Source organism: Eulemur rufifrons, chromosome 12 (assembly GCF_041146395.1).
Source record: "Eulemur rufifrons isolate Redbay chromosome 12, OSU_ERuf_1, whole genome shotgun sequence".
Lineage (NCBI taxonomy): Eukaryota > Metazoa > Chordata > Mammalia > Primates > Lemuridae > Eulemur > Eulemur rufifrons.
The window spans coordinates 22,499,765-22,519,069 of NC_090994.1; the positions used below are offsets into that span (position 1 = coordinate 22,499,765).

A 19,305-nucleotide genomic window follows, 5' to 3' on the forward strand; every position below is an offset into this window, starting at 1 on the left:
ATTTTTGTTTTACAAGCCATGAGTCCTTTCTAATCACATTTTAACTTTATCCTCCTGCCCCCACATAAAAAGCAGGGATGGGGTTGGGAGTTTATGGAGGAAAAAAAAAAAAAAGAAAAAGAAAAAAAAAAGCCAACCAGCTGGTTCTAAGAACTTAATCATGCCCCTATTGCATTAAAAAGGAAATGAACAACAAAGTTCATCTTTTATTCACTAAAAGCAGCCAGAATCGATATTATCTAATGTAGCCCTCCTTATAGACAAGCAATAACCAAATTTGGTACAATGACTACACAACTCATTGTCAACCTTTCAAACAAAATGGAACCTGCTTGAAAATTTTTGCCAAGGAAATACAAACAAAATTACAAATGGAAGTGGTTGTTTCATTTGTTTTTAGATTATTTTATCCTCTGAGGCAACAAACACCCCATCAGATTACAAGATTTAACTATTTTATCCATAAACAGAACAAAGAGTTTTTAATGGCACCTAAATGTTATACAGTTGGTAGTTACAGGTATCAAAAAAAAGTTTTAAATACAATAGCACAGATGCAAATTACTTGTGATTACTTTGGGCATTTTCTGTCAAACAATTTGTTAAATTCCCATGGTAATGCATATATTTGGACTTCCCAAGGCCATTATATAATATAATGGCATTAATTCTACAGATACCTAACAAATTTTTAGTTCCCTATGGCTTTTTTTAAAGAAAATTTGAAGATGTCAGAACTATGAGGTTTGAAAAAACTGTTGGTCAAACTCTGAATCATTTAAAGAAGTTTAACTACTATTCTGGTTGAGGTTGATTCTTTGAAAGTTTAAGGCTATGATTTAGGAGAAAACATTTTCCTGCACTACTTTTTAGCAGTTATACTAATAAAACATCAGTTCTCCAAATGACACAAAGGGCTTACAGCATTTTAGTATGCAAAATAAATGTTCTATATTAGTAAACCTTATCTGGGTATCTTGACTTAAAGGTACTTTCCGAGGTAGCCTTTTAAAAAGAACTCTAAGCTGCTGACTAATTTCTGGGCTAAACTGGAAAATCTGGTTGCTTCAAAAACAAACAATTCAGGAAAGAATATATTCCCTTTATATTTTCACATAAGTTTACTCACTTTCCACCGATATGAAGCAAATCATGTCATTTTTATACAACTACTGACAACATGCATCTGAAACAATGTAGTCTCGCTCTGTCTACACATAATAAACTCAAGATGTATCAACAGAAGTCGCTCTTCTAGAACAGGCTTTGCTACATGACATTTAGTCATTAAGTAACTAAGTAAAAGAGTAAGAATGGCTACTCTTTTCAATAACTGAGGGAGAATAAAATGTGAATTTGATCCTTGAACAACAAAAAACAAAATAGAAATAAATACTGGTGATTTTCTCCTCTTTTGCCCTACCAAGATATGATATTTTGTCCTTTCTTTTTTTTTTAATTAAAAAAAATTTTTTTAGAGATGGGGTCTCACTACATGGGCCCAGGCTGGAGTGCCATGGCTATTCCCAGGTGCAATCATATTGCATTATTGCCTTGAACTCCTGGGCTCAAGTGATCCTCCTGCCTCAGCTGCCTTCATAGCTGGAACTACAAGCATTCACCACCATGCCCCACTTGCCTTACTTTCTTAAATACACAGTAATATTTCCATAGAATGCCTGCTAATCTAGCAATTTTACTCAATTTAAATAAGAATTAAAAGGCCACATACTGAATGATTCCATTTATATGAAATGTCCAGAATAGGTAAATCCAGAGGGACAGATGATTAGTGGTTGCCAGGAGTTGGGAGCACGGAATGAATAGAGGGTGACTGCTAATGTGTATGGGGTCTCTTTTCGGGGTGATGAGAAAGTTCTGGAGTTACAGAGTGGTGATGGCTGCACAACCTTGTGAATACACTAAAATTCACCAAGTTATATTCTTTAAAAGGGTGAATTTTATGGAATATTGAAATATATCTCAATAAAAAATAGAATGCCCTAGGGGGGCGAAAAAAAAATCAAGAAAGCACTTATATATGTTTCTCAACAATAAAGTCTACAATATCCATTCAGAGAATTACCGATTTGCACACACATTAAATGTGTTTAAAAATAAAAGCTTTACATTTATTATTAAGCTACAGTAATTAAAAGGTAAGGTACTAGAAAGGGCTAGACAATGAGACAGAATAAGATTCTAGACACAGACCCAAGCTTATATGGGAACGTGGCACGGGACAGAAGCAGCCTGCAGAGTAGTGAGGAAAGGACAGGAGATACAAAGAATGGTACTGAGACAACCGCTTATGTAGAGAGAAAAAAGTTTAGACCCTCACCATAGAGTACACCAACCCCAGGTGGATTAAAGACCTAATAGGCCGGGCGCGGTGGCTCACGCCTGTAATCCTAGCACTCTGGGAGGCCGAGGTGGGCGGATCGTTTGAGCTCAGGAGTTCGAGACCAGCCTGAGCAAGAGCGAGACCCCATCTCTACTAAAAATAGAAAGAAATTATATGGACAGCTAAAAATATATATAGAAAAAATTAGCCGGGCATGGTGGCGCATGCCTGTAGTCCCAGCTACTCGGGAGGCTGAGACAGGAGGATCCCTTGAGCTCAGGAGTTTGAGGTTGCTGTGAGCTAGGCTGACGCCACGGCACTCACTCTAGCCTGGGCAACAGAGTGAGACTCTGTCTCAAAAAAAAAAAAAAAAAAAAATTTAAAGACCTAATATAAAAAATAAAACTTAGGAACTTTAAGAAAAAACAGAAACAGGAGATCTTTATGAACCCAGGGTGGGAAAGGATTGCTTAAATAATAATACATAATGAGTATAAAACACACAGGAAATGAATGACAAAATCAACATCATCAATCTTAAAAGCTATACGACAAAAGACAACACAAACAAATGAACAGACCCCCCCAGCCTGGGAGAAGGTAACTGCAATGCATAAGTCAAAGCTGACTTCTACCCTCCAACTTTCTTCCGAATCTGCCCATTCTTGTTATGTTCATTGGCTCTGCCTTATCACCTCTCATCTGGATTAGAAGGACAGCTTCTAACCGATCTTCCTGCTTCCAACGCTGTCTACCTCCAGTCCACTCTCTGCAACATTGACAGGACTTAAAAACAAAACAAAAACCCATTCAAATATAACAACATGCCATGGCTCTCCATGCCTCAGAATCAAATACAAAAAGTTGAAGGCCTTCACGAGTTGGGCCCTGCCCACCCGTCCAACCGTGTCTCCTGCTATTTCAGCTTTCCCATCTTGCCTCGCACCATTCCAGCATTTCTCCTCTAATTTCCCACCACTCTCTAAGATTCTATTTAATCGGAAGTGTTAAAATACTCCAAGAAGCTTTTCCAGACCACCCCTCACACCCTCTGAAGCCAGACCAAGTATCCCCTGCTGCTGCCACGGCATCCTACCCAAACTCTAGCTTAGCACCCGATACACCGCGTAGGGCCATCGTGACATAGAGGGGGCGTGTGTGTGTGTGTGCATGTTTGTGTGTGTGTAATCTCCAAACACTTGTGTAAGAAATAATAGTAAAATACTTTATTACATCAGTTCTGGATCCCAGCTGCTGTTTGCTAATTGCCCTCTGTAGGCTGAGACAAGGTTGGGCCGAGGTTCACGCCAGCTCCTACTTCTTTCCCATTCTGCTGCTGCTACAACGGGAAGAACACCAAAAGTTACAGCCAGGGTGTCCTCGCCCCAACCTACACAGGCTTCTCTAATAAAACAAATATTTATTGAGCATCTATTGACCAGACACTGAGCTGAGCACTAAAGTTATGAGGATGAAATTCAGACAAGGTCCCGGCGATCATACAGCTTACTGGAGAAAGGCAACAAAGGAAACGTGCTGGAGACGAGGCTCAGAAATCACTCTCGGTTAGATTCATTTATTCATTTAATACTGCCTGCCTGTATTATGTCACACTACATAATTCTAGGAAAAAAAACAACTCAGATGCCAAAAGAAACGGAGAAACTGGAAGTTTATGTTGAGGACATAGAACTAGTTCATCTCTGAATGCCCAGAGCCAACTACAGTGCCTGGAACATTATCAGTAAACAAATCAATCCTAAACAGAGGGGAGTATTACACTAAAGGGCCACAGGATTGGATTAACAATTTAAATGATACAAGCTAATACCATTAATAACTAGTATTATTGAAATGTCACAGGCTGTTTGTTAACAGCATGCATTTAGACCCGAGCACACAGATTTGCTTTTTCCCAAGAAAAAAACTCATGTATAAAACTTATGAAGTATCTGCAGTATGATTATTCACACATCCAATACAAAATCACACTGACAACAGGTAATCAGGTCACTAAGAGGAAAACACAACTAAACACAATTTGCCCCAATTATTTTTATACTTTTTAAAAATGTTAAGTATGTAAACTTTTTATTTCAACCAAGTAATCTTTTCATCAGAAAAATAAAATTACAGAAAATATTTTATTGACTAAGTGTTAGAAATACTGAATATAAATACATCATCCAAAAGAATCACAAACTGACATTTTTCTGAGAAACTTTAAACATTTACATAACCATATTTAATATGTTATTCTCTACCATGAATCTAATAATTCTACAAGCATATAGACAAGCATATAGTCTACTGACAATATATTATGATTCATATTTTCCCAAAGAGTGGGTATGTTATGACATGAAGCTTTGTCTTTTGTGTAAGTGTATAAAAACTACAGTCATTATTAACAGGATAAGAAAAACTGTCACAACAGCATCACTGTGAACGCAACACGTGATAAAAAGAATGTGGAACTCTAATAAAATGACTTCCTTTCTGTATCACTTATGGACTAATACAAAACCTGCGCTAAACACAGAATCAATTTATATTAGAACACCATGCTATATTTGAAGGTCTTTGAGTAACTTTAGTGCTCAGAGAATTGCCAAATGTGTTTAGATAACTGAAGTTCATATTTATTTTTAATTTCCACAGCAAAGTGTAGCAGTTCCTTTTCAGTCATGGAAAGAAAAGATAAACAAAACTAGTTCAATCTTAACAAAGGTGCTGGGCACTTTTGTCTTGCTCACTGCTGTATCCCTACCTGCTAGTGCCACAAGGGAATGAAGAAAGCCGTTAAATGAAAACAGGGATGGCAGAAAACACAATCTTGCAAAGGACAGAGTAGCCTGTACCATTCGGGTGGGCCCAACGTAATCACAAGGATCCTTTTAAGTAAAAAAGGGAGGGAAAGGTCAGAGTGATCTGAAGACACTATGCTGCTCACTGACAATGGAGGAAGGGGACCACAAATCCAGGAATGCAGGTGATCTCTAGAAGCTGGAAAAAGCAAGGTAGCAGAGACTTCTCCAGACAGAATGCAGCTCTGCTGATACCTCGATTTTAGCTCCGTGTGACCCATGTCAGAATTCTGACATCCAGAAATGTAAAATAATAAACTTGTGTTGTTTTCAGACACCAAATTTGTCACAATTTGTGATAGCAGCACCGGGGGCTTTTCTGAAAGCATTTCCACTCACTTTTCCTTCTTTAGTTTCATGCACATCCCCACAAGGCTTAACAGGGAGTGGGGGAGAATCTTCTTAGATTCATTAACCTAAGATGTGGGGCACCTAAAATAGAAATATCACTTTAAAAAGAAGTCCCACTCCATCACAACATAAACAGTCCTATCTGTGGATACAAATATGCCGTGACCTGCAATTTGTCCCTGGACAGTAAGGAAAAGCCATTAGGTTTCAATTGCTGTCACCTTTCAGACATGAAGAAATGGCAGTGATTTCTCCCCGTGTCACTGGCACAGCCGCTACTGTCTGTGCTCTGGAGTCTATTTTCATTCTAGGTGTACACCTGACACAAGTGACAAAATGGCAGTCAAGCCATTACTACGCATGATACATTTATACGCTATGGGTACTTTTATTATTAAAATACTGTATTTAATATTTTCAATTTCTGACAACTAAAATCTCTGGGCCACATTGGATTTTGTGTCTGACTTTCACAAAAATATGTAGGGAAAAAGAAAGTTTGTAAGTATTAAAGACAGCACTATAGCAAGAATCATTTTTTTAAAAATCTGTTAATTTAAACATATAATAGTCACAGTTTTTTTAAAAAGTCTCTCATAGCCATCCGAAAGAACTATGTTAATCCAACATTTTTTCTAAGGAATAACTGCTAAGTGGAAATTTATTTTATAAAGGTAAATAATGTATAAGTTTCCTAAATAAAGAGGCTTGCATTCACATCTTAAATATTTTTTAGCTATTTAAGAATATATATAGGAACAGCTGAGTAAAAACAAAACCTTTTCCACATTTATCATGTTGGTATTTAAAAATCAGAAATTAAATCACCCAGTTTACTATAAGAGAATACTTGGTCTCTACTCACAGATAACACAAACAGTATCAGCCAAATATTGCTTATGTCAATGTGCTATGTCTGCTACACAGTGACATTCACTCGTGGATCCTAAGTCAAAACACCACACTGGAAGATTAGGAGTTGGCAGTTCTCTCCATTCCACCAACAGCACACAAATGACTTTGAGCAAATCCTATAACCCATCTTCACTAAGAAATGAGACTGACTAGGCAAAAACTGACCATGGAAATATCTTCTCATGTTTATTTACATTTTCCAACTCTATGATGCGAATAGGAACTGCTTTAGTTCATACTGTATGACTGGACAAAAGTTTGTTTTTAAATTAAGAGTTCTCAGAGAAACATTTCTATATAAAATAATTCTAAACTAATCAGCTTGAATTACCCAAACCAACACTGCCAAGATAATCAAAAGCTGAGTCTCACCTTGCCTCTTCCCAGACTCCAAGTGCCAGGTTATATATCTGTTTCCATGCAGAGTCCTATTTTTGTTTTGTTTGTGACTTGGTCCATTACTGAACACCAGCTATGTACCAGACCCTGTTCTAGGTCCTGAGAATTCAAAAGAAATAAGATGCTGTTCTCATGGAGCTTAAATAAACAAAAAAATTCAGATAACGATACACTACTATAAAACAGGGTAATATGATACAGTGACCGGGGAGAGGGGGCTAGATTGTATGAAAAGGACTAATGGAATCAAAACCAGGAATTAGTCGTGTAGAAAGGCTGGAGGAAGAAGTGAAGAGATGATCACCAGGCCATCACTTTTATTTCCTTTGCATTCACTTTGTTTCAGGGGCTTCTGAGATATGGCTCTAGTAAAAAGATTTAAATTATGGTTCAGTCAAATATTCCATGTAATATGAAGCGTAAACCCTAAATATTATTTAACCATAAAGTCCAAAACATACTGAAATGAAGGCAATGTGTTCTTTATTTAAATTATTTTGTTGGATAGCAGTCTATAATCTGTTAATTACTACATTGATAAAAAGAATTTTAAAAAATACTCTGGCTTTCCAACAATTACTGAAAAGCTAGTTCCTGTGCTAGATTCATTCACTAAGATAATGAGCATTCCAGAAAAATGAGATTTTAAAAATCCAACCCCATAAAAACACATAAATACAGTAATCACAAGAGCAAAGGATGTGAAATTATGTCCACTTCTACTTAATTCTTTCTGTTCACTACAAATATCTAAATCTATGCTAGCCACATATAACTATTTAAATTTAAACAAGATAAAATTAAAACTTTAGTTCCTCAGTTACACTGGCCATATTTCAAATGTTCAATACCAACATGTGGCAAGGGCTACCATATTGGTCAGTGCAGATAAAGAATATTTCTATCATCATAGAAAATTCTAGCAGACAGTGCTGATTCACATTACTTTTCAAATTTGACATAAATAAAAACATCCTTTAAAAGCTTAACCTAAGTTAACCTATAAACTTTTTTAAGAAAGTGAATAGTATTGTGACACTGGAAGGAAGTCACATAGAGCACGTTTAGCAAACAGATCTATATGCTAGAATAAGACAAACTCAGATAAAGCCAGGGACAAGCAAAATGTCCACAAATAGAGGCATGCACTCTAACATTGATCTTATAGTCACGAGACTGGAACTACTGAATTATGTACTTTAAATCAGTTCTGCTTCTACCTATAACTTAGCTGCATACATTTTGAAGACATATAACATCTTTGGGTTTTCAGTTATAGTTTATAATGGAGGTTAGTTAAATCAGGTGATTCAGAGATCTGAAATGATGGGAAAATGAGCTGGGAGTCTTCCGAGTTACCAACACATAAGTGTAATGGCTTGGATTTTCATTCTGACAAGAATATATGTGGTTTAAAAAACTTAAGTTTAAGTCTTACATACCATCTTAACATTATTTAAAGATGACCCTTATTTGCAATATCAAATAATATATAAAATTCACAGCCAGTATTCATCTACAAAAATTGGATTTTAGGGGGTAAAATCATTATGACCACCATAACTCTTTACAAAATTCTATTAAGAAATGTTAGAGCAGTTGCACATTTTCTTCTAATTTTTACTTTTTAATTTTCTTGAGTTTAAACTATCAATGGAGCAAAACTATTTTTAAAAGTGTAACTGTACTCCACAATTTGTTTATTTAGCGTCATCACTGAAAATGTTTTCTGAAACTTTCACTTAAAATTTTCCACTGAAAATGTGTTATGAGAAAGATGATAATCAAAGACATTAAAATATCCTAAATTAGGACTGACCTTTGTGAAGTGGAACATAATTAGTTAACAAAATACAAAAAAAAAAAAAAAAAAAAAAAAAACCACCCTGTATTTCATTTAACCATACACCCTGTCATTAAATTCAATCACACAGTTTTCACTTGATTATGATTCCATTAAGTTACACAACATTTTAGGTTGCTTTGTAGTTCTTATTTTTTCCTGACTAAACCACATTACAATTGAACTGCCTCACACCAATTCAAAACTTACTAGTAAAACACCCTGTTTCCCTTATCTATTTGGTTTAACCTCAACTGTCTTCACTTTGTTCTTGACCACACCTGGCAACAACAGATAGGGTATTACCACTTGAAGAAAATTTACACTAAATTATTTTCCAATCCCTTTACAGCAAGGGTACTGGCTCACAATGAAAACTGCTACAAACTGAGTAACTTTTATCAGTCATCTTATTCCATTCACTATGAATTCTAGTAAACTAACAATTCATCCACATATTTTCCTACCTTTTCCCCAAACTTTTAAATTATAGTAAAATGGTTTCTAAGATTGGTCCTTAAAATTTTACAAATGTTCAAATTTCACCATCTTTTATCTTATATCCTCCATTCCCCACAAAAAGGCAAAAGAGAATATATGCCAAAAATGGCAGGTAGTTTTTAAAGTACTAAGGAATTTGTCATATCTAAAATAACAATTTACTAAACTTATCTTTTCTAGAAAGAACAGTCTGGATTTGCCCTTTTTTGTTTGTTTATCATTTTAGAATTTTAGGTTCAACTGCATTCAACATTTAGTTTTTAAAATAAGCAATAAAAGTTAGAACATTAGGAACTTAACACTGTATATTAGATTTTACATCACCTATTTGTTTAATCAAAGCAGTAAGCTTTGGTGAAGCTACAATCATCATGAAGTTGTAATAACAACAGTGGAAGCAAATTTGGACTGGAAAGTTAACTTCATGTTCATACTTGAACCAACATGAATTCTTACCAACTAAGAAACACCCATATAAACCATGCAAAGATTCTGTTCAGGCATTTGTTAACTTAATGTCTATGAAAGAGGGTTTAGGCTAAATGAGTTCATTTCTTTATCCATTAAACATGTGATTAAAAACTAGTGCATTCTGCAAACATTATTTTTCTTATATCAAAAAAGTGATTTATTATCAACTACACGCCTGGTACTATTCCAGGCATACTCTAGGACTTCTAATGTGAATCCCTATAACTCCAAGTAGTAGTAGTTTTCGTTTACATTTTAGAGATGAGAACACTGATCCTCAGTGGTAAAGTGATGTGGGGACGGAATGCAGACCTCCCACACTCACTGGTAATCCAGATGAAAAAAAAGTTTTGTTAAATGGATTAAAGCAAACAAAACAAGAGAACAACTTTCAGGGGTGAAGGTAAGTTACAGCAAAGCAAACCTCTCTTAATAAAAAGAAAATCATATTTCCTATAAGGTTACAAGTTTGCTACATTTGATTGTATAGATAGAACATATTTTCCATAGATATTTTCTAAAATAAGGTGTTTCTAAATTGAAAGAAACATATTCATATTTTAAATCACATACAAGGCTCTCTCAATATAGGCACTTTGATTAGGCAGGAGAATAATTTTATAATTCAAAATATCTACCTCTTATTTTGTTTTATCAGCTTAAACTTTATATAGTAGGTTTTATTAACATGGGATGTACATGCACCTTCTTTTCATGGAGGACTTTCTAAAATCTCAATCATAAATATATATAAAATATATATCACACGAGTTGTTATGTTCTTGTATACTGTACTACACTTTTAAAGTCACAAATAAATGTAATTTTTAAAAACAAAGCATATTACATATTATACATTATTGTATATAATGCATATTAAATATTTATTATCTCTCTCTTTCTCTCTCTCTCGCTGAGAGTTTAAAAACCTTTCTGTAAATGTTCTAAAATTGATTGTGGTGATGGCTATACAACTCTGTGACTGTACTAAAAACCACTGAATTATCTACTTTAAATGGGTGAATTGTATGGTATGTGAATTATATCTCAATAAAACTTATTAAAATATTTAAAAAAGAACAATTTAAAATATGTATCAAAAGCCTTTGAAATGTTCATATCTTCTAGGTAATTCTACTTCTAGGAATTTATTTTAATGAAATAAACACAGTAACACAGATTTTTAATATGTAAGGATGTTCATCAAATTATAATATCCCAGATATATAGGCACCCTCTTACTGATGCCCAAAGGACCACCAGTAGAGAAATGGTAAGCAGACACTAGCACACCCACATAATGAAATATATACTGATTTTTAAAATCACAATCTCAAAAATATTTATTTCATAATACATTAAATAAAACATGTTACAAAATAATATCAATGTATAACTCCAATTTTGTAAAAAAAAAATACATATATGTAAGAAAAATACTGGAAGAATATAGAACAAAATATTAATAGTTACTTCTGGCTGGTAGGATTTTAGATAATTTTAATTTTCTTTATACCTTACTGGTTTTTAATTTCTCTATAATAAATTCTTGCATAATTAAACACAATAAATGTTATTGTAAAACTAGTAGCCACTCTGGAAAAGTTCAAGTTCCCCATTAAAAAATAAAACATGGGCCAGGTGCAGTGGCTCACACCTGTAATCCCAGCACTTTGGGAGGCCAAGGGAGGAGGATCACTTGAGGCCAGGAGCTGGAGACCAGCCTGGGCAACATAGTGAAACCCCATCTCTACAAAAAATTTTACAAAAATAGCTGGGTGTGGTGGTGCATGCCTGTAGTTCCAGCTACTTGGGAGGCTGAGGCAGGAGGATTGTTTGAGCCCAGGAGTTCAAGACTGCAATAAGCTATGATCAGGCCCCTGCACTCTAGCCTGGGCAGCAGAGAGAGATTTTGTGTCTCAAAAAAATAAATAAAATTAAAAAATTAAATTAAATTAAATCTAATCAGGCCATTGGCATTTCTTAGGGGTACTATGTATATGCATGCATATACACACTTCAATGCCTTAACTAATTCTATCACCCCAAAAAATAATTCTAATGATCGAGGCTAAATGTACAGGTGGTAACAACACAGAAACCATGAGGTAACTAAAAGCATGTTAACTCTACTTCTTACACATAGCCAAATTACCCTATTTTTTAAAATAATTATATCAAATCATGTATTCTTACACATCTAAGGAAACTCAACATATATGTTCACTTCAAGATTTAAAATAATTGTTTATCATCCTTGCCCGAGAAAAATTAACTTACACTTTAATGAGTAAAAAAAAAAAAAAATAGCCTATTGCATTACACAAAGGAATTCAAGTAAAGCACAATGAGAAGATTCACACCAAAATCTAATGTGAAATAGTCTATATTCTAATGCATCTGGATCCTGCAGAGATCAAAAAAAGGGAGACAACTTAAAGTGACAAAATTATAATAACAAAATAAAGACTTTAACTTAATACATGCAGATATATCATAAAGATGTCTTTTTCAAAAAGTCCATATTGCATAGGTTTATGCAAACAAACTATATTCAGCAAGTAATCAAAGGAAAAAAACATTCAACTTTTTCTGCTATCATAATCCTGGAAAGTCAACATTTAACCTTTCCAAAATGTAAGAAAATAATCCAGAAGGCCAGGGAAGCACAATCCAGTAAGTTCCTCTAGCTTCAAAAGAAATTTGGTTCACTTGGCCAAATCACAGAAAAGGTAAGGTTCAAGAGATACCAGGGATGCAGGGTCAAACACAGATTGTCACTACTGATCACTTCTCAGGTTATTACTCTGAATGGTTACACTACTGTCAAAGCAAGAGTGTCAAACTAGTTTTTGTTACATAAGATACTTCAGCTAGGAAATTAATAACATAGGCAAATTGACATTCTAAGCAAAAGTCATTTTAGAGTTCACATATTAATCTAAAACTAACAGTCATTGAAGCCTACAAAAAAGAGCAACAGAGATGAACTCTAAATAAAGACTTTGTATAAAATGGCACTTTCTTGTAGGATTCAGTATTATTTTTTGTTATTCAATAAAGCACTATGATCACAAATCACTAAATGTTAAGCTGGGTTTAATTATCCAGATATTCCTTTTGACAGTAACAATTAAAAACTGGTTATTCCATTTTTATATCTGCTCACTCCTCATGAATTTTTCAGGTTCTTATGACCAAAAAAAAAACAACAAAACAAAACAAAACTGGGACATCCGTACACTATCATCCCTAAAGTTCAACTACCACCAAGGCAATGCCAGCTAAACCAATGAGGCTGTCTCTGCAGCTTTTCTTAAAGGGTTTATTACCTGGGTGATAGCTACATGATATTCACTTTCTAATTATTTGTTTATACTGTACATTTAGGTTTTATATGCTTTATTTATATGTCATGTTTCACAACTTTAAAAAGGCTTTGAAATGCCCACTTTTAAAGCTTTTGTTTTTTTACATATAGCTTTCTTTTTTTTTTCCCCAGAGACAGGGTCTCACTCAGTCATCCAGGCTGGAGTGCAGTGATGTGATCACAGCTCACCGTAACCTGGAACTCCTGGGCTCAAGTGATTCTCCTCCTGCCTCAGCCTTCTGCATAGCTGGGACTACACACCAACCACCACACCTCGCTAATTTTTATTATTTTTTTATATAGATGGGGGGGTCTCACTACGTTGCCCAGGCTGGTCTCAAACTCCTGATTCAAGTGATCCTCCTGCTTCAGCTACCAAACTGTTAGGATTATAGGCGTGAGCCACTGTACAGCGGCCCATACAGCTTTCTCCAGACTCCTCAGCTAAGAGAGGTTACATAACGCAAGACTCAATAGAGACAATATTGTCTCAGCTATGGCCAAAATGCCTCTAGGCAAGTCTGCATGTGATCTGCTTACTCTCAGATCAATTTGATAACCTAAATTTTGTTTTACTCACAAAATCCCATTTCTTAAATTTAAAATACCTATATATTTTAGGAAGTATGCACATAACTTTCAGCAAAATAAGAAAAAGCATGTTCTATGGTAGAAAAATACTTGATATTTAATGTTTAATTATCTATTAAAATAAGGATAATATAAGCTATGAGGAAAAAGTCAGGACACAGACACTCTTTTGAAAAATGTTTCTTTTAAGTAATCACCCTGAGTGGGGCGCAGTGGCACGCGCCTGTAATCCCAACTACTCAGACGCTGAGACAAGAAGATTGCTTGAGCCCAGGAGTTCAAGTCCAGCCTGGGCAACATAGGGAGACACTGGCTTTAAGTAAATCAATAAATGTTTTAAAGTAATCATATTGAAACATGAAAACCTTATTCTACTTAACATGACAGTCTACTTGGCCTGAGGAGTCCCTGAAGTCTCAAATTTCTCATCTTTAGATTATTACTTAACTTAAGCTTTCCAACTTCACATTTAAAAAAAAGTGAAGTTACTCTGCGGGAATTCTATCAAACATTTCAGAAGATGCCATATAAATGTAAGGTATTATTAGATAATATTTTATCTTTCAGTGTTACATATGGTTAAAATGGAAACTATACAAATATAAAAAATTTTCATTTCCCTTTTCACTTTCTCCTCGATATAGCCCTAAATCTAGACGGAAAAGGGAACCCAGTAATAAGAAGCGGGGGGAGGAGTTATCACTGTAGAACAGTTAATGACAAGAAAGACCCACATCTGAAATTTAAAAATAAGAATCCTTTTTCAAAGAGCTCTCTCAAATTCAAAATCTTGTCAATAAGCAGATGTACTTTAGCAGTAACAACACACACCCATTTAATAAAAACTGAACATCTTCCAAATTCACAAAATTTAAAATATACCTTTTACCTTCTTTTCATGCCACACTGCAGGTACAGCATACTACAGAAATGTTTAAAGTACGTATTACATACTAAGGTCAATAATAAAAATTAAAAAAATTGTAAGCTTTTAAAAAATGTTAGGAAATCATAGTATAATCAATTTCTTAAATTTACCCTTATTACTGTTTATAAAAAGATTAGCCTGCAGAAATAAAGCTCACCATTCTTTTAAAACTCAAATGTTGGACATGTTTATTAACAAAAGAATAAATCATCTTAGTTGCTCTTTCAAAAAATAATGGACTGCTTTTTCTTGTTTAAAGTAAAACTAAAAACAGCATTGTATTGAGAAACATTTTATGGGTAGATATTAAATTCTAAATCTTTTTAAAACTTTAATGATTTTAACATCTTAAGTGTCTCAACAGACAAGACTATCTTTTTGTTTTAAAAGAACCCAATGAATAAGTATCCATGGTAATCCATTTTCTTCTTGATAGACCAAAAAAAAAAAAAAAAAAAAATGTTTACGCAAACAGAGTAATCAACAATGCCTGCTAAGATTTTTTTGAACTTGTTTTCGATTAGGTATTTTTAGCTCACTTTTTAAAATTTACCAATGTCTCAATTTTCTTTCCAGGACCATGATAAACCTCTGATTTTTTTTTTTTTTTTTTTTGCTATCCTATTTCATTGATAAGTTTATTAAAAGAGGAAAAATCCCACCAAAAACCACTTCATTAAAAAAGCACAAACTTCAAGATAACTTGGACACAATTCATTTTTTCATGTTAAAATATTTTGTGCATATGCTATAGGTAGAACATGGTGAACAAAGTATGGAAAAAGACAAGCAAGATCCCTTGCTTCAGTGCAACTTACCTACTCCCCTCTAACTCATTATACTACATGTGCCTCACCTTGAGCTTTCATAGACAGCTGAAATACTTTCACAGAAAGGAAGAATATGATGTGGTATAAAGAGGCACATAACAGGTTTGTAACCAAAACCTTGCACTTAACTTCTAAAGGCCTCAGTTTTCTCTCTTGTAAAATAAAGTAGTTGGGCTATCTCTCTTCCATTTAAACAGGCTGTTAGGAACTGAATGTAGGGTTAACTATATTACTTATAATAGCAAAAACCTGTTAACAACCTGAATGTTAATCAACATTCCAAACAATGTAATACTACATGACGACCCTTTCCAAAAAAAGCTGTGGATCCACATGCACTAATTTAAAAAGATGTCCTAGCTCTCCTGTTAAAACTAAAAACCAAAATGCAGATAGTATGACTCCACTGGTATTTTAAGAGAGATATACACATATATATATATACACGAAAATTTTCTAGAAGGACATACAAGAAACTTCAAAGTGGTTATCAGCGGAGAATGAGGAATGCTAACTTTTGTTGTTGTTGTTTTAAACATCTTAACTTTCTGTAATATTTGAAAACTCATTAAAAACAATGAACATGTATTATTTTTATAATTTTTAAAAAGAAACTAAAAGTAGGCTGGGTGCGGCAGCTCACACCTATAATCCCAGCACTTTGGGAGGCCAAAGAGAAAGAATCGCTTGAAGCCAGGAGTTCAAGACTAGCCTGGGCCACATATTGAGACCTCATCTGTATGAAAAATAAAAATGAAAAATTAGGTGAGGTGGTGCATACCTGTAGTCCTAGCTACTCAGGAGGCTGAGGCATGAGGATCACTTGAGCCCAGGCGTTCCAGCCTAGGAGACGGAGCAAGACCCTCCTGTCTCCAAAAAGAAAAAAAAGAAAAGAAAACAGAAAGAGAAAGACAGAAAGAGAAAAGAAACTAAAAGTAAAGGTTCTATAATTAGATAAGACCTGGGCTCAAATACTGGCTTGCTAGTTACCATCCATGTGATGTTATTAAGTTAACTAACCTCAGTTTCTCCATCTGTAAAAAGGAGTTGAAAATATTAACTTCATAAAACTGTCGAGAGGATAAAAGGAAATCATGCATGTAAGGCACTTAGCATAGCACACTGTAAGAGGACAAGTGTTAGCAGCTATTATTGGGATTATTATGAATATTATTATAAACTCCAAAAACAGCTGTCTTTAGAATCAGATTTGACAGTTCATTCCATGATCATCAATCTCACAAACGATCAATTTCCTTTATCCAAAACTCATGCAACCTGATCAGTAGAAGAGAGGGCACCTGTTAATTTAAGGTTTAAAAAAAAGCTGTCACAGGTAACAGGTGGGCTGATGAGCATAGTAATCAGAGCAAAGTTTGGGTTTTAAGTGTCACCTAACGAGAATAGCCTTCTTCATTATATGGATACCTGTCCAAGGAACCAGAATACTTATGATGGCTGGGCAAGGGACTCTAATCTTTACAGAATGCTGAATACATAAAAATACATTTTTTAAAGCAATTCAAGCTTCCAACTTTTAAAATATTTTTTAATATACAATGATCGATCATTTTCCTAACTCTTTTTGGTACTGATAGTTAAGCACATAATTTGCCAATTAATTACAAATAACATGTCAATCAAATGGCAGATATAAATGTGAAATCTCCATAAAAATAAATTCCAAAAAAGCATGATGAATGGCTTTTTTAAATGGAACTTTTCCTCATAGAATTAAAAAAAAAAAAATGAGGCTGAATATTATCAAATCAAAATACTCCAAGTTGTAAATCTGGCTTTCATAGTAAATGCACTCTCATAAAGTATCACTCTAATAATGTTCAATTTAATTTTTCTAACAAACCAAGAACACATCCTAAGCTTCTATGTAACAACTGAGAGAATGTTGACATTAAGGTAGATCAAATCAACATGTAGTACAACTGGCTTGAGTCCACCATATTACAATTTTAACAGGTCTTCTTGGTATTGAAGAACAGTTTCAATATCAGTATGATGTATTACAGTGTGGGTTACCCCAATTGCAATTATGAGACAAAAGGTCACACACATTTAACCTTTTTCAATATGAAAATAAGAGAGGCTCCACGGAATACCAATTTAGCTAAGTTTGTCAGAATGTAAACTTTTAAAATAGTAACCACTTCAAATTGCAAAAGTAGTTACATATGAATACACTGAAGAGTTACAGTAGCTTTCCTGAGAGTGATCTGAACTTCCACCAAAAAAAAAAAAAAAAACCAAACCAAAAAAAAAACCCTGGCACCTCAATGAGGCTCTAAGAACTGCAGCCCTACTTCATAGATCATTGCACTGTGCTGAACTGGCATTTGGAGATTGCATTGAGCTAGCTACATGAAAGCAAAGGGACAGGATGGGGAAGAGAGTTTACGAAAAAAGAAAACACTATTCTTAACACACCCATCACCTATAAGCAAGAGCTATCAGAAACATTATTTTAAAATACACACATTTCTAATTTTTCAACATTCAAAATACAACAAGCAGATAAGCTACCACAAACAGATCTTCCTACCCCTTCTCACCCCCACACAGTGCTCTGCCAAGAGCACAGGCCCAAGTAAAATAACCGATGCAATTTCCTTGTTTACTTAAAGAATTGCAGAAAACATGTTGACTGCTTTGGGGCTTCTGAAACAAATGAATTCTTAATATTTAAAAGACTTTTCATGACGATGTTTGAAATAGTACAGTAGTAATGATTCCTTCAGCTAGTAATAATCTAGTTTTAAATTTACTAGAAGGGTTAAATTTACGCTGCAGTTCATCAGCATGCCTTGTTTGCAACCAGAAGGAAGAGGGGAAAGAGAGGGAGAAAAGCAGCAAAACACACAGGATGGAAAACATCACTATCTCCTTTGGTGGTTATGAATAATTTTAAATGACCCAAGATGTAAGAGGAAAAGAGCTCATGATTAGAAAAAAAGGGGGTTGACAATCTGAGCCAGCCCCTTCCAGGTTCACAGTGATGTCGGAGAGGAAAAGGGATTTATTTACACTGCAGCGCCTGGCAGCAAACATGGCTGCCCCTGCCCCCTTTAAATCTGAACAGTCTTCACTCCCTCACCAAAACCATCAAATTATGGCCATGTCTCTCCCTGTCTCCCAACCATAACACAAACACATCTCCTCCTCCCTCAAAACAGTAAAACCCACACCTCCCCATTTCACAACAATCGCAATCCCATAACCACTAGCTTCTCTATTCTCTAGTCTTGAAAGAAAAGGCACAGAATACACACAAATATAGGAACAAAAGGCTTCCTTCCTAACACTTTAGCAACCCCCATCCCCTTCTTTTCCTCCCACTCTGTGATGCTCAGTCGGCTCGTTCTCATCCCTACCAACATTCAGTTAATTTCCTTCCCTAACCCAATCCTACGTCTCCCAGTTTCCTGCGTCTGTTTCCTATCCTCCTATTGCGTCCTGGCTCAATCATCTCTCATCCCTTTTCCTCCACTTCCATTCCCTCGTTTCTCCCCTGATTCCCATAAGGCGCCCCATATCCTCCATCCAGTTCTACCCCCTTCTCCCAGACTCCAGTTCCTCCACTGCACCCCAAACCTCCCTGTGTCTCAGTCCACCCAGGTCCCTAACCTCCTCCCAATCTAACTCCTCTTCTCCTCTTTCCCTGCCCCTCCCCCGTCCCCATCTCTATCCCCGCCCCCATCCCACCTCTACTCCCAATTCCCAGCTCAGCGCCAGTCCATCTCTTACCCCCATCCTACCTCCCCTGCCCCACCCCCCAGTTCCCTCCACACCCCCCACCTTGCCATCTGCTCCTCCTTCAAGACTCCCCCGAACCCTCTCAGGCACCCGCTTCCCCTTCCTGCTGGGGTCTCCCCGTGCCCCA

The 19,305-nt window shown here is 35.4% G+C and overlaps 1 protein-coding gene across 2 annotated transcripts in view; it reads right to left on the reverse strand.

Annotated features, from left to right (window-relative positions):
- The window catches only part of NSD3 (nuclear receptor binding SET domain protein 3), a 98,274-nt gene that overhangs the window by 78,409 nt on the left and 560 nt on the right, over positions 1–19,305 (reverse strand). Inside the window, exon 2 of one of the 2 annotated variants that reach the window (XM_069484976.1) lies at positions 6,850–6,975. The exons of the other annotated variant lie outside the window; for it this stretch is intronic. The gene's annotated coding sequence lies outside the window, so the exon portion shown is untranslated. The remainder of the gene's footprint in view (positions 1–6,849; positions 6,976–19,305) is intronic. 2 annotated transcript variants of the gene reach the window in all.